Raw genomic sequence first — 16502 nt, 5'->3', positions numbered from 1 at the left:
ATTTACATCAATTATCTTTATGTTCATCGTAGATTAATATTATTGCAACCATTCAGATTTTTTTCTATTAAACCTGTGGACAGAACAGTGATGTTTCAGATATGAAGCAATTCTAAAGTCTGTTCTGAAAAGAATAGCTTAAAGATGAAATAAATGCATTTTTATTCTGTTTCTATTTGTGCCTCGTGGAATTAGAGCTGCTGCTCAGGCTGAGATTGATGACAGCTTTTCACCTATTGGAATGTAAGCAGGAATAAGCCCTAAGTAAAGATGCCCCCCTCCAATTCAGAAAAAGGTTTTCCAATGTCAGATTGCCTCTCTTGATGGTACTGATTGAAAAATAGATATGTATACTTTTTGTCTTTAAGATTGTTTTATGTATTTAGCGCTGGTTTCTTGCGTAAATGAGTCCTATGCATGTTATCCTTTTCCTTTCTTGCCTGTGCCCTCGCTGTCCCTGCTCTTGACAATGATACTTGATTGAACCTATTGACCAATTTGATTTGAATGTCAGAGTGAGATGTCCAAAACCTAGGAATTGTAAGTTTTGTTGAAAGTCAATAGCTGTGTTAAAAGGAAGATGGAAGATACAGTCCTAAGGAAGGGAAAACTAGTTACAACTTTGTCCTTTTTATTGCAAGAGGCAGCTCCATCATGCTGGTCATAGAATCATAGAACTGCCTAGGTTGGAAGGCACCTTTCAGATCTAGTCCAACCATCAACCTAACACTGACAAAAACCGTCACTAAACCATATCACTAAGCACTATGTCTACTCGTCTTTTAAATACCTCCAGGGACGGTGGCTCAACCACTTCCCTGGGCAGCCCATTCCAATGCTTGATAACCCTTTCAGTGAAGAAATTTTTTCCTAATATAAAATCCAAACCTCCCCTGGTGCAACTTGAGGCCATTTCCTCTCGTCCTATCACTTATTACTTGGGAGAAGAGACTGGCACCCACCTTGCTACACCCTCCTTTAAGGTAGTTGTAGAGAGCAATAAGGTCTCCCCTCAGCCTCCTTTTCTTCAGGCTAAACAACCCCAGCTCCCTCAGCCTCTGCTCATAACACTTGATCTCCAGACCCCTCAGAAGCTTTGTTGCCCTTCTCTGGGCCCGCTCCAGCACCTCAACATCTTTTTTGTGGTAAGGGGCCCAAAATTGGACACAGTACTCGAGGTGGGGCCTCACCAGTGCCCAGTACAGGGAGACAATCACTTCCCTAGTTCTACTCACCACACTGTTCCTGGTACAGGCCAGGGTGCCGTTGGCCTTCTTGGCCACCTGGGCACGCTGCTGGCTCACAGTCGGCTAGCTATTGACTAACACCCCCAGGTGTTTTTCCACTGGCCAGCTTTCCAGCCACTCTGCCCCAAGCCTGTAGCGCTGCATGGAGGTGTTGTGACCTAAGTGCAGGACCTGGCACTTGGCCTTGTTGAACCTCATAACATTGGCCTCGGCCCATTGATCCAGCCTGTCTGGATCCCTCTGCAAAGCCTTTCTACCCTCCAGCAGATCAACACTCTTGCCCAGGTTGGTGTTGTCTGCAAACTTACTGAGGGTGCACTCAATCCCCTCATCCAGATCATTGATAAAGAAATTAAAGAGAACTGGTCCCAGTACTGAGCCCTGGGGAACACCACTTGTGTCCAGCTGCCAACTGGGTTTAGCTCCATTCACCCCCACTCTCTGGGCCCGGCCCTCCAGCCAGTTTTTTAACCAGCGAAGTGTACTCCCCTCCAAGCCATCAGTAGCCACTTTCTCCAGGAAAATGCTGTGGTAAACAGTATTGAAGACCTTACTAAAGTCCAGGTAAACATCCATAGCCTTTCCCTTGTCCACCAAGCAGGTCACTTTGTCATAGAAGGAGGACCTGCCTTTTATGAACCCATGCTGACTGGGCCTGATTGCCTGGCTGTCCTTCATATGCTGCATAATGGCACTCAGGATGATCTGTTCCATAACATTCTCAGGCACCAAGGTCAGGCTGACAGGCCTGTAGTTCCCTGGATCCTCCTTCCGGCCCTTCCAAATGTGATGGGCATCACATTTTCTACCAGCTGGTCAACTGGGACCCCCTGGTTTGCCAGGACTGCTGGTAAATGATGGAAAGTGGCTTGGTGAGCACTTCTGCCAGCTCCCTCAGTACCCTCAGGTGGATCCCATCTGGTCCCATAGACTTGTGCATGTCTAGGTGCTGGAGCAGGTTCCTCACCATCTCTCTTTGGATTATGGAGGCTTCATTCTTCTTTCTGCCCCAGTCTACTAGCTCAGAGGTCTGGGAACAACTGATGGTCAGTATGTGCGAAGCTCTGAACCAGCTATTGCACATACTTCTATTTGTCTAGACAAACAAGTGCTTGGACACACCAAAAAATACAGAACTGTAGACAGACTTGCTTATGGTCTGACTTTAAAAAAAAAGTATTATTCTATAGAAAAGGTAATTATGTTACCATAGATTTTCTCAGGCCATGTCTTTCTCAGCTTTATCATTTTATTGTCTATTTCTTTGTTCCTTTCCTCTGAGGGAGTCATTAGGAGATACACAGGGAAAAGACCTGTTTGTCTGTTTACATACATGAGTATGGAGGGCTGGGTTGTTTTTTTATTTCTCCTCCCTTTTTTTCTTAAAATGCTTTTATTCTGCTTGTTTTCATTCTGCAGTTTTTTGTCCAGCCTTGCTCTCATGATCCATAGCTTCTTTTTTACAGGTCTCTCAGCCTGCTTTCTTTCATCACCTTGCCTCCAAATACGTGTTTCTCATATCACTTCAAAAAACCATAGAGACTTGAGAGTAAATTTCAAATTACTTGAACTAGGATCTTTCAAAGGCTGATACAGATGTTCAGGCATAGAAATGTATCAAATGCCCCCTCAAAAATTCCTTTGAATGTGGTTTCTACAGTTTCTCTGAAGTTTTATATTTTTATATGTTTTTTTTTTTTTTTTTTAAAGTTTTATATCCTCACTGTTTTTCCATTTGTTATGTCCTGCTGAGAGGAATTGAAGTACAGTAGCATGAATATGATTTTTGACTATGAACTTTTATTTTGCTTGAGATATTCAATTGCAAGTTAATATCTGGAAAAATTAATGAAATTGTATTAGCTCTAAAGTGGCAGCATAAAGCGTATATATACTGCTCATTCCAGTAATGGAACTGAGTGCTTGTTTATTACGACAGCTATTATTGATGAAGTAGTCAAACAAGTGCTTTTTTTCCCCTATTTTGTGGATTGTTTACCCATATGAGCTTGATTTTTAACAGTTTACTCTATCTAAAGACAAAGACACATAAAAGTCTACCATTTCAGCATTTGCTGGAGTTGGCATTTTCACTATGAACTAAATCCTTTGCCATTTACTTGCTCCCAAAATTAGGACAGAACTCTGGTACTGCAGCCCTTGGAAAGGTCAGCTTGCATTAACATATGCTGTTAGGCAGTAGTCGTTAACTCACGTGCAACAGACTAGCAGCCTCATGCATGCTTTAATCTATCACGTGAACATACCGGCAAAATGGTGGCTATGCAAGCAGTCGTGATGAGTTGTGGGGTAAAGTATAAGACACAAGCAAGAAAATGTAAAGAACTGAGGGCTGATATACCTTCCTAGAATTTTTCATTATAAATGCACGGGAAAAATGTGAGGTAAGGTGCTGTTGAAAAGATAAAAGGAAACATACTACAGACACGATCAACAATGTTGCACAGTGGTGCAGTATAAAGGTAATAATAATATTTTCACATATTTGAAACATCTTTATAAAAAGGGTAGGACAGGGATACTGATTTGTTGCCTTGATTTGGGTAAACTTTGGGTAAACTTTTGGTAAAAAGGAAAGAAGCAGCAGACTTGGTAAGGAGGTTCCAATAAACAACGTGAGATGGAAAGAAACTTTTTTTTTCCTAATTTCCCATTTTAGTTGGTAATTTCCATTTCGTAAGAGGGACTGTTCCAGGCAGTGCATTTCCAGTGCATAATTGCACTTCTCAAGTGGCTAAGCACTTGGAATGTAGCCTTGTGTCTCCCAACACCAATAAAAATGTGCTGTAATTGCTTTTTATGGCTTACTGCCACATGCTACTTTGTACTAATTCTGTCAGTTCCCTTAAGGTCAGCAGAGGATACCACGGTCAAGCAGAAAATCAAAATCTTCCCAGGAGTTCCCTGTTATGAAGTAAGTGGTGACGATAGTTCAGTGGAGTACACTTCTGCATCAGAGCTGAAGAGAGGTTGGACACATTGCAGTACTGTTTTGCATTCTCTGTCAGTACAGAATATCCACTAAAATTTTCATTTTACTACATATGTTTTCATTGGGAAAATTCAGAGTAAATTGAAAACCCCAAATCAATTTCCACTGAGAAAATCTAAAATGAAGAAATAGGTTATTTCAGATTAGTTTGTCTTGGAATGGAATGAAATATTTGCTTTATAGAACTACCCTAAATGCTCTGATGTCCAGTCAAGAAACACTTCCTAGTTTGTAATGATAAATTTTCTTGACTTTATTTTAGAAGTTTGCTTTTATCTAGTGTGTTTAACCATAATGAACAATCTCTACACATGTGAAGAAAGATATATTCCATGAGTAAATATAGGCTCTGTAATTAACCAGCATATAGTAGTAATACCAAAGGGATCTCATTAGTATATACTTGTAGTATTGAACTCTAAATTATTTCTATCAAATGCAACAAGCTTGGGAGATTTAATGCAGTGTTTATATTTAGTGCTTAGTCACAGGGAGATGAAATTGTTAATTGACAGGTTTATACAACTAATATAAGTTTGGTTTTCCTGTTTGTGTTAGACCTGATTTGTATTTGATAACGTCAACTTTTCTTTTAACTGTACTGTTTCAAATTACATGACAGTGAGGATATGTGAAGAAACTCATTAAGCGCTAGTAGTCACTGGAGTAAGCAGTAGCTTGCTGCAACAAAAGGCAATTATAATACAGGAGATATTCTCTACATCACTCTCTTAATTCACAATAGGTTGAAATGGTCTAGATTAAAGGTATGTAAAACAAGACCATTTTCCAGTTTAATTTGGGATGGCTTTATTGATTTCAGTGATGCTATATATAGTTAAGGCTCTGGTTTATGATCTCTGCCTCAGATAAAGATTGATTTCACATTGGGATTACTTATTTGTATAAGGTAAAGTGCAGATATATGTTGGTGGAATTAATGGATAGGTTTATATACAGCTAAGTGGAAAACAATTTAGTAAGGAGATGCTGAAAGGAGGTCAGGTATCTTTTTAGAAAGAGGAAAGCCCTGTAAAAACATCTGGTCTTTTTATGCAAATTTTGTAGAGTTATGTGTTACTTCTAAAGGAGCATTTCAGGGTAATTAATAATTACATAAGACATTAATGTCTGGATGGCAGGTGATGGAGCAGTACAGAGCAGCTGATATGAGTGAAGAAGGAAAGATTCAGGCATGGAGTCATAAAGAGATACTAAATCAGGATTTATGCTAAGTCCAGAGTCACCTGCTGCATTTGACAGCAGTGGAGTACCTCAGTGGGTATCTCAACTTATTTTTTCACTTTGAAATTTCCAAGATTTCTTCTGAGCATATCCAGTTGTGTGCATCAGCCTTAGTGCTGAACAGTTTGATGATGCCTCCTAGCTAATCATTATCCCAAGTCTAAGCATGCTTACACCTCCCCCTTCAGTCTGGTGGGCAAGCCTGGTGCATATCTAATGCTTTGAACTACAGTCCACACAAAAAGTTGAGACAGACTCTGCCTTCTGTTAAAAAACTGTAAGGAAAATTATATGCTGCTCAGCCGACAGAGTTTATGGTTAAGAGACTCTGTTTGAAGTACAAGGCAGTTGTCCATAGCATCGGGAAGGTTTAGATTTACATCTAAGGATCCCCAAGGGAGTGCTAGTGCCCTTCTGGGCTGAGCATCCTTTCCCTCCTCCTCTTGAAGTATGCAGAAGGGGAGTACTCAATGGGAGAGGGACTCCTGGGTGACAGGCCTTATTTCAGGGGCTCTTGAACAGTCAATGTGTAGAATGGGCTGACTCTTAAAAGTTTGTGTTCAGTTGCTCTTGGTTCCGACTGAACTATCTGTCCTTTCTCACAAAGTGAAGAAGCAGCCTCTATGTCTACTGCCACTGGGTTCACGGCGGTGGCCAACGAGGCTCTGCACTGTGGCATCAAAATCCAGTTTTAGTTTCAGCCCTTGCATCTGTCTGTGTACTGTAGGAGTGTAGGAGAGAAACACTGATTTATTACTTGCTTTATGACCTTTATTTATGAATGCTGTATGACCTAAAGAAGTATTTTGGTAGCTTTTAGATAAGCTCTGCTCTTAGGTCCCTGACCTGCTGTGACTTCAGTGCAGCTGGAGACTGTGGTTGTGGTCAACAAGTAGCATGGCTGAGGGGCAGAAGATTGGTAGCCTCTGCCATTGATATGAGACTTGACTACTAACCATATACTCTAGCTCTAGCAAGTCCTCAGACAAGCTCGGTTCTGGCCCTGTACTCATCAGAGTGCATTAGGTGTGCTCCTGGAAGGCATCTTTCAGTTTCATTTCATTTGAAAGGAACCACTCGGCATGCTCTGAGACTGCTCTGCAATGCAAATTAGGATGTGGCAAGTCAGAATGGTCCTGATTCAAACTAAAAGGCTTACGCAGATACTGCCAAAATGCTGTGGATAAAGGTATCCATTCAATGGATGTATCTGAAAAATGGGAAGATGACATCTGTTTAAAAAGTGGAAGTGTGACACCTGTGGCAGTTAATATTTCTACCATACCTCAGAATACCAGACATCCAGTTGTTTCCTTCTTGACTGTTTGAGTAATGGAAGGGTGGTGTTTTTTATTATATTTATCAACTGCATGCAGTTTACACATTAATTGCATAGTGTATTTAACCTTCTCATATCTATGTTTCTTATATGGTTCTGAATATGAGTGTAAGGAAAAGGGCTAATGATCCTACGAATACAATGTGCAGAGGAACAAAGGATAAAATATAAATGGAGATGAGAGAAATGTGTTAAGATTTTAGAAGAAATGAAAAAATTGTCAGAAGAGGGCAGCCTTTTCACATAAACTATAAACGAACAACAACACAGAAAACGTCTCAAATCATTCCTTTTGCTGTAGTTAAGAATGCCAGTGTGGGATTAACCTTGTTAAAGAAACTGCAACATGCAGAAAACTTGATCACAGTAAGAATGCTTCCGGTTTTTGCTACCTTCAAAGGACAGAGGCCTGGATTTGTAGTAGTAGTTTTTTCCTGTTATGTTCAGACAATAGAGTTAGAAATGATTTTAAGATGAGCCAACAAAGGGAAATGTGATCATCCTTTTTTTTTTAGTTAAAGGCAAATGAACTGTGAATACTTTGGGTATTCAGGGAAAAATACACTTGCTTATATATTATTGCAAGCAGTAAGCCAATATTTTGATTAAGAACTAACAAAGCACTAGTAAATTAAATGAATGATGCTTTATTAATGTATTCTTAGTCATATCAATCTGTGTCAGTATTTATTCAAATACAATATGTCGTCATGAAGACTGTTTCAAATAGTGAAATTTATATCATAAGCAATTGGCAGACTACACGGATTTTATACAGAGTTTGTTGCAGTCAGCAGACCCCAGCTACAACTGGTCTGTAACCATTCCAGTGAATATATCACTGCAGTGGAAAAAAAGAAACCCTAAAATTTGAATGAACGTTATTTGTGATCTGATACAAGAGATGCGTTTGGTTTAACTTCTGATTCCTGAGTGGCAGGAGTAGCCTTGTGGCTGTCTCTTTGCATGTAATTTAGCCCAGAGTAGGTCAGGGCAATGAAGCAGGAACTCCCAAAGGATCTAGGTAAGGCTTTATCAAGACCACCGCCAGTGTAAGTAGGCATACTTCATAAAAATTTAACACAAACATGACAGTTACATGCATTATATATCAGTATCTATTGGAACTTTTCCGCGTTCAGACCTTTCCTCAAATCTCAAATTAAGATGTCCAGTGTCTCAGCAAAGCTTATTAACTCAGCCATTGTTGCCAAGTGACTTCAAGACCAGAGGCATCTCACAGCCAGTAGCTCAGAGCAGCAGTGGAGGAAGCTCTCATCTCATCTACCTGTAGATACTCAATGTCTATGGAAAGGATAAAATGTAAAAGATACAGGCCAAAGAGGAAGGCTATAGTCAGCTCTGAAGACATAGCTTAAATCAGCAGAGTTCCTTGAACATACAAGGATTTACACCAGTACAAAGCAACTCAAGTGGTTTTGGACACACTGCTCCAAACAGTTGCTGAAGAATATATATCTGTTGTGTTCTAAGAATGGGAACCCCACCTGCTGGCTGTGCAAGACAATGTAATGGAACATATTTTGTCTGTTCAAAAACAGCAAGAAAAGGAAAGCAAGGCAACTGGACGATTAGGAGTCTTGACTTTGCAGAGACTTAGTATGATTGTGTTTATTTAAGATGGGAACTTTGCCCATTTTGAAGTGCTTCTAACTCAGGTTGTTATTTGCTTTTAACTGATATGTCAATGAATCCCTGCAAGATGTAAGATAACACAGCCACTTTCAAAAATCTTCAGTGAATTAGATTCTGCAGCATTTTAATAAAACAGCCTGAAATTAGGAGAATTAAGCGGCAGTGATTTTTATTTATTATTTTCTTTTAAGAACTGACAAGCAATAGGTCCTGCACATAGTGGTATCAGGTTTTTCCTGTGTTCAAGAGGAAACTATTGCACTTGCCACAGAAATAATCTCTTAAAATAGATTTTTAAGTTGCGCAAACTAGGAGTCTAATGGAACTGGTTTGATGTTAAAACTTTCTTTCTACCTCAGAATATTTTCTTTGTCAATTAGGAGGAGATTTTCATGAACCAAAACAGATTCTTGTGGCCTTCTGATAAGCAAGAGGGAGTGATAAGTGATTTCCAAGAATGAGTTAAAAACTCCTAGGTAGCTGAAATAAAGAAATGTACGATATCAAAGCAAGGTTAGTTTCATTTTCTCAGTGTTTCAAAACAAAGTCAGATGTTGGCCAAGCCAATGTGAGTGATCCCAAACCTCTCTCTTTCAAAAATACAAATCAGGAATATCTCTAGTGAAGGAATTACTTTTTTAGACCTTGATTCAGTAAAGCACATAAACTGCAGGTGATTTAAATGATTGGTTAAGATGAGAATTAAGTAATCACTTAAACAGGAGTCTACCTAATTACAGCCTCAAGCAATTAAGTATTTTTGCTCAAAGATCAAAGATTTTCTTAGCACTCAAAACTGTCATAAAATAGTTTGTGTATAATATGCATATTACACGTTTGTTCCAATTAAGAAACAAATGCACAACATAAGGAAGGAGCAAAGGGTGTCTAAAGGCTCTACCAATCTTCTCCCTCCCATCCGTCTATTCCATGCTCATGGATGCTTTTACTCTGTGGTTTCGACCCTTCAGGCATGTCTAAGGGGAAGGCAGAGAGTAAATCATAGCACGGCATACTGCCCAACATGACATGCATGCATTGTCATGTATTGGATGCCAAGACACACCCCTATTCCTATAAAATATAGCAAGGCATCTTCACCATGGATGCAGAGCAGATGGGCTTTAGCTTTTCAGTTCTTATTCAAAACAACTCTTTCACTTTATAGCACTTGATTTCAATTTCCAGCTGATTTTCCTTAAAGGAACACAGGGCTGCATGAAAAATGTTGGGAGCTGTGCTTATGGCTTAAAGGTGTTGTGGTATATATAATGCATATTATTGTATTTTAAGATAGCTGAATTTTGGATATTTCCCAATGTTTTGACTAGCAAAACACATGGGATCCTTGTAGGTCCACACTATGGAAGAGACACACATAAATTGGAAATTTTCCAGAAACAGTATGACTCCGCCTGTCTGGTTTGATCTGTTGCCTTCTGAGCCTGGTTGAATTGGAGGTAGTAGATTTCTATACTTGTCTATGTATATGCATGCAATAAAAGCTTCAGCCCTCATATAAGTTGTTGTTAATTTGTCAATAGGATCCTTAGGCCACCCTTGATTATCAATAGCTGGATCTAATTTTAACAAGTGGTCTTTTTTCCCTTTCTCAAAAAGAGAAAGGGAAAAGAGGAAATTGACTGTTCTGGTCACCAAAATTGCCAAATTTACTTTGAAACCATATGTCCTTGTTGTGGAAAGTACACTTTAAAAAATGTCTTAACCTAGAACCAGTATTTAGAAGAATATAATAAACATATAATATAACATATAATGGTATAGTGTATAGTTCTATCATGTGAAGGACTTTTGCTGATTTATCTTTAATTTGGTCCATCTGCCCTAACTTCTGCAATCAAAAAAGTATATTTTTTTTAATGTCTCTGAATCATGTGTGACACAATGTATGTGTCATGGTTTGGGCTGGACTGGCCATTGAAACAAACAACAGATGCTCTCCCTCACCTCTCTCTCCAAGGAGAGGACAGAGTGAGAGAGAGAGAGACCTATGAGTTTAGAAGAAACTAAATTAATGAAATACTATTAAAATAACAAAAAGAAAATTAATGAAATATATACTAAACCATATCAAGCTCTCAGGATGACGATCATGTCACCAGTAGGCACGGGGAAAGTCCCAGACTGGACTCAGCGATGGACAGGAACTGGATCCCAGATCTGGATTCAGGAATGTACATATCAAGATCAAAGGCAAACGAAGAGAGAGAGTCCTCCTCAGACACTGGTCACTGAAGAACGACCCTTTGATCCCTCTTATTCTGAGCATGGGGCAGATGGGATGGAATACCCTGTTGGTCAGTTTTGGGTCACCCATCCCGTCCACTCCACCCCACATGTGTGACTCTGCTATGCTCTTCTGCTTCCGACCCGCCAATGGGTAAAATAACAAAGTTAGCTGACCATGGTTGTTATAGCAATAAGTATAAGCAAGAGCTTCTCTGCATACCATTCCTTGGCATTAATTATAAAAAATCAGGTCTTACCACTTGGAGAGTGAACAGTGTCTGGACAATATGCTGTTAATTTCAGAGAGTTCCATTAGTTAGAAGAGGCTTAACTGCAAAGTAAAATTACTGAACAGAAAACTGGTTCTGTTTTACCTCAAACCAGGACACTGTGCAAATAGATGTTGAGACTTGAACAGAAACTGACCTCAAGTGCTTCCCTGAGAACTGACATACAATGCAGAGTGACGCGGACAAAGTGCAATCTGTCACTGGGAGGACTGGCAGGTCCCTGCTGGTAACCCTTCAGATTTTTGTCTGTCCTGCAAATGTAATTGCTACCCAGTCTACCTCGGTGCATTTTGACTGATATCAAAGACCTGCTGTTTAAATTACTCCAGCTAAACTGTGCCACCTTTATTGGAATAGGTTAGCAAGCTTGTAGGTTTGAGGACATTGTAACTACCAGAAGGAGAGTGGTGTCAAGTCTCAAAGAATGAAGCCAGAAAATAATGCAAATCTTCAACCTGATCATCAGTGTAAAGTGAGAGAAATAAAGAAAAATCTAGGAAGTCTTTCAGAAGGAGAGACAATCAAAACAACGACAAAAGCAAACTCCGGAATGTGCTCATGGAGAAGGAGTGAGATTTTTGGGTGCAGTGTTATCTGGGAAAAGAACTTGGAATTGCTAAGAAGGGACATGTCCGCTGCAGGGACCTTGTTCATAGATATAGCTGCATCCTGGGCTGAGCCAGATGTGTTCGTTCTAGATCAGATGAGTGGGTTTAGAAGTCAGAGCTGGTTACTGAACTGTCTGTCAGCTGAAGAAGTGCTGCCTCCATTATGCTCTGCTCTCCACCCTAGTACACTCTTTACTGGGAGCCATGCCACCCAAACTTGGCTCAGCGGGCAACTCCTCCTTCCTCTGCCCACTCAAACACAGAACAAGAAGTCCCCATCCCTGGAACTGTGAGTCTGGCAGCTCATCCGTTCCTGCACCTCCCTCCAGCAGTGATTTTTCCTCCCAACAAAAACAACCCACAGGATCACAAATATTAGTTTACTGTTTGGTTCTTAAAGGTGATGCTCAGTGACAGAAGCAGCTTTGTGCTTAAAAAATAAGTGTCCATCACCTCAAAACAGTCCCACTGAAAACAAACATTATTGACATTCTTCAAAGGACAAAGTCTGAAGAGAGAAAAAATGAAGTATTAAAATATCTACTCCTGAATGGCTTTCAGGTCACAGTTGAAGGACTGGAGCAGTGTGATAGCTAGTGCCAATACTCCTTACTCCATGCCTTCTCTGCATATTACAAAGAAAGCTCCAACTTTGTTAGGTTGCAAAATACTGTACCTTTTTTTGTTTACTAGGTCTTGAAGTGTCAGTGGAAAGACTCCCACTGACTGCAAAGGGCCCGGATCACCCTGCCTCCCTCCCCACCTGCCAAAGAAAAAAAGAAGAGATTATATTAACATCAAATCTAAAGCCAGTGAAGAGGAAAAAAATCTATAAACACTTACCTACATCAGGTACAATGTTAATGAAAATTTGAAAATGCAATCCATTTAAAAAAAATAACCTACAGCTCTCTTTGAGTAGTTTTATCCCATTATCTACAGGGCCATAAACATTGTACTTGGTTTCTGTCTCATGCAAGACTTTGAATAGAGATAGTGCTTTGTGGCATACAAATCACTAGAAAAAAAGATCCAAGATTGAATAAAATAAGCTTGAAATTATTCTCTAGATGGAGATGCAGCTTTTGCCTACAGCATTAATATATTACAGTTTGGCATCTCTAAAATATAGCTGTGAAGAATGCTGTGAACCTGCTAATTAATAAGACTCTCTTCCTCAGACATTTCATTAACCTAAACTTTTTAGTTTTCTGTAGATTGAATGCATGCTTGCCTGTTTTTAACCTTTGTACAATGGCTTCTAATGTTAGAATTAATTTATTCCCACTATCAAGAGGAGAATATTGGGTTATAGAAGTAATTCAAAATGAGTCATGCATAATTTATATTGATCAATATTGTTGAGTATAATATTTTATTTCCTCTGATGACTTCTCATTTCATAGAAATAATGCATTGCTAAAAATATAGAACTCCAACATTTAATTTATCATTTAGCTTTAAACAATATACAGGCAAATATTTAGAAGGGTCGATAGGAGACATGAATATAAAGAGTTAAAAATACCTTGCTTGCCCAGGTAAGATCTCTAATTACCCAGACTATGTCCAGCATCTTCTACTAGCACCCTATGTGAATGCCTTTGTATTTATGTAGTACAAGAAGTGAGCCTGGGGTTTTCTGCAGAGAGGTCACTTTTGAATCCTTCTATTGCACATCTGCCTGGAAGGTGAGAATAATCAGCTGAGAATATTGCCCAAGAGTCAGAAAAAGTCATGTCATGTACATGGTGAGGATGGAGTAATGACTACATGTGGTTTCTTTTGACCCTGACACTCTATCACTGCTAAAGGCCAGTTTCACTCCTCACTTTCCCCACCTATTGGATCAGAAAAGGAGTATGTTTAATGATTCACACTGAGGACTGTTGAACTTTGTGGGGAATTAAAAGGGAGAAAAGGGGAAATTTTCTCTTCCCTCAATGCTGGGCTGGTCAAGCTTACTTGTTTTGTTCTGCTTTCGTTTTTCTCTAACTGTATCCACAGTAGACGAATAATCACAAGGGGTTAGTTATCCAATAAACCAGGGTGTAAATGGGCTGGCAGGAAGAGGGTGTAGAGCACCAAAATACCTAGTCTCTGTGAGGCCATAGGGTAGCAAATAAGAGTCATCAGCTCTCCTTTCATTTTTAGCCAAGGAGGGACTGAAGGACTGCCACCATCTCAGTGGGTTGATGAGCACCCTCTGAAATAGGTTGGGGCAAACGTGGAAGGAATGACTTAACTGCTGAGAAATGATCCCAGATTTAATGAAGCTGCAGCCTAATTAAACTACATCCCTTGCATCATGTCCTTCTTCCCTTTTACCTTATTTTCTTCGTTATTGGTGTTGCCATCACTTTGCAGAGCTCAGGGAGGGGAATTTGCTAGTTCGTTGGCTACCTGCATTCACAGGCACCCAAAGGTTGTATGTCGGGTTGCGATGCTGATGCTAGATGAAACAGAAGTATTGTTCTGCAAATAACTCACCTGTGAAAAGCCATCAGTTAATTCACACATTTTTCATTAGTGGTTAAGGTTTTGTTTCCTCTGACAGATGCAGCACTAAATATAACTAGCTGAGTACTCCTTCAGCATGGATATCTGATAGTTGATATGAATTTTACTACTGGTTTAATTCCTTGTGCAATCACTTTTACATTCTCATGAGAATGAGACCTTTATTTAATAGGCAAAGTAAGCAAAAACACGCCATATTTGGAAAAATAAAAGATACTTCTGTAGCAGGTAATTGTTTTAGATGTGATAATTAGGAATTTAGTATATTAGTAAAAAGGACTGTGAAAGAGGTGGCTTGATACTGTTTTGAAAGAGAGTGCAGTAATTGTTATTGATGCAGGCTGTTGTCCTCCGTGTTCAGCATGTCTATGATCAGGTGAGACACAGAAAGAAGACAGTAAACCTCTATAAGCAAAATACTTTTCTTATTAATGTAGCAGGTTAATACTAAACTATTTGGATTCAATCTTGGCAGTGAGAAGACCTAAATTTCTTATTTTAAACAATTGATTGTAGGTGCTCTTACCCTCTATTATTATTTTTTTTTCTATCGTGTCTCTTGTGAAACAGTTTTCTATTTAGTGGCTATATATTAACATCATCACAGTTGGAGAACTTTACAAAAAGAATATTGTTGTTATGGCATCCTTTCCCCCTCCTTCTTCTAGTTTGCTAATAAATAGATTTTCAGGTATTCAGTTATGCCCAGGCTGTTTTGAATTCATGGTATTTTTCAGTGTGCAGATGGCTTTGGTTTTCCTGCTTTAGTATTCATTTTGTTATTCCCCTTGTGATTGTTCCAGCTTAATTGGTGTTTATTATATAGCACCCTCCTAATTATATGCTTGCATATTGCAAAGTTTAGGGGTTTGAATTCCTATTATGTGCCTATTGTGCAGCTCTTCATAAATTTTTTTCAATATGCTTTGACACTGCAGTCATTGTAGAGAATATCATTAAAACTATCCTTAAAGTCTTTTAACTTGTTAAGGGTGGCACTTCAAGTTTGTTTTCCTTGTCATTCTTATTCCATATTTTCTCTAGCACTAGTGATCTAGCACTTCAGCAAAGTGAAATGAAAATTGCAGAATGGCAAGAAATGTAAGCAGCCAGTAATTATCTACTTTGCATGCTTATGTTGTGAAGTATTCTGTCCTGAGTGCTTTGAAGAGTTATGCTTATTCAGAAGTATGTAGGGTTACAAAATTTTTTCTCAAGAAATGATCTTGTGCCTGTATCAATCTGCTCAATTCAGATCTTCTCTCACCTTTTTTTTTTTTGAGTAACTAAAAATGAAAGAAGCTTGTCTAAGTGATGCTCAAACTATGGTTTCACAATATGGCTGAATTGAATTGGGAAATAGACTGGCTTGAAAATAGCAGCAACAAAAGCAGAAAAGAGCTTTTGCAGACCCAGCTTAATTCACAGATGTAGTTCATAGCATGCACTCAAAACCGGTCGTTCTAACTTAGTTGAGCCCCTGGCTGCTGTGGCTACAGTTACCTGCCCCAAAGCCGGCTAGTTTCAAGGTTAAGCTACCACAGCTATTGAACGCATTCTAAGCCTTCTTTGAGTTAGGAAATCCCTGCTGTGGTTGGAGCAGTTAGCCTGACTCAACTGTTAAGATTGCATTCTGCAGATCAGTCTCTTCAGTTAAATTTTCTTGTCCGGCTGCTTTTCTTAAATTGAGAAGCTGATCTGAAATATCCCATCTCTACTTCTTTTTTTTGCCCTTTCCTCATTGTAGTTTATTACTTTTGAAAATTTGCCAGCACACTGTTAAAGGGGTGAACTGATCAATGGAAGAATCTGCATGGCAAAAATAAGCTAAAAGATATCTCTGAATAATTTTTAACTCAGCAAATTACAGAAGTCCATCTCATTGCACAAGCTTCCAACCAGTTGTACGGGATAACTCGGCAAAGATGAAGTGAAGCAGGAGTATGAAAATGGTCTGGTTTTACTGCAAGAAAGAAGCATGTTTTAAAGCACACCTTCAGTTCATATTTTAGGTTTTATTTGAAAACATTACAGCTAGATGGTAAATAGTAGTAGTTTTGTGAATCAATACAAAGATGCCTGGGTGTGTGCTTGTCACAGTGTTTTAATTACAGCAGTCACAGGAGGCATATTTCCAAAGAGTATAATAGATCTTCTTGTCTTCTGAGGCGTCTAGTCTGAACATTTTCATAATTTTTTTTCCATGTGAAGGTAACATGCAATTGTTCGTGTTGGTTTTAGAAAGAGAATATGAGTAAAAGAATATTTCAGTTATTATGACATGTCAGTAGGAGTTATCGCTACTTGGATGTCACATAATAATAGGAAAAGAAC

Source organism: Numenius arquata, chromosome 1 (genome assembly GCF_964106895.1).
Source record: "Numenius arquata chromosome 1, bNumArq3.hap1.1, whole genome shotgun sequence".
NCBI classification, from domain to species: domain Eukaryota; kingdom Metazoa; phylum Chordata; class Aves; order Charadriiformes; family Scolopacidae; genus Numenius; species Numenius arquata.
Note: the sequence above shows the minus strand (reverse complement) of the source record.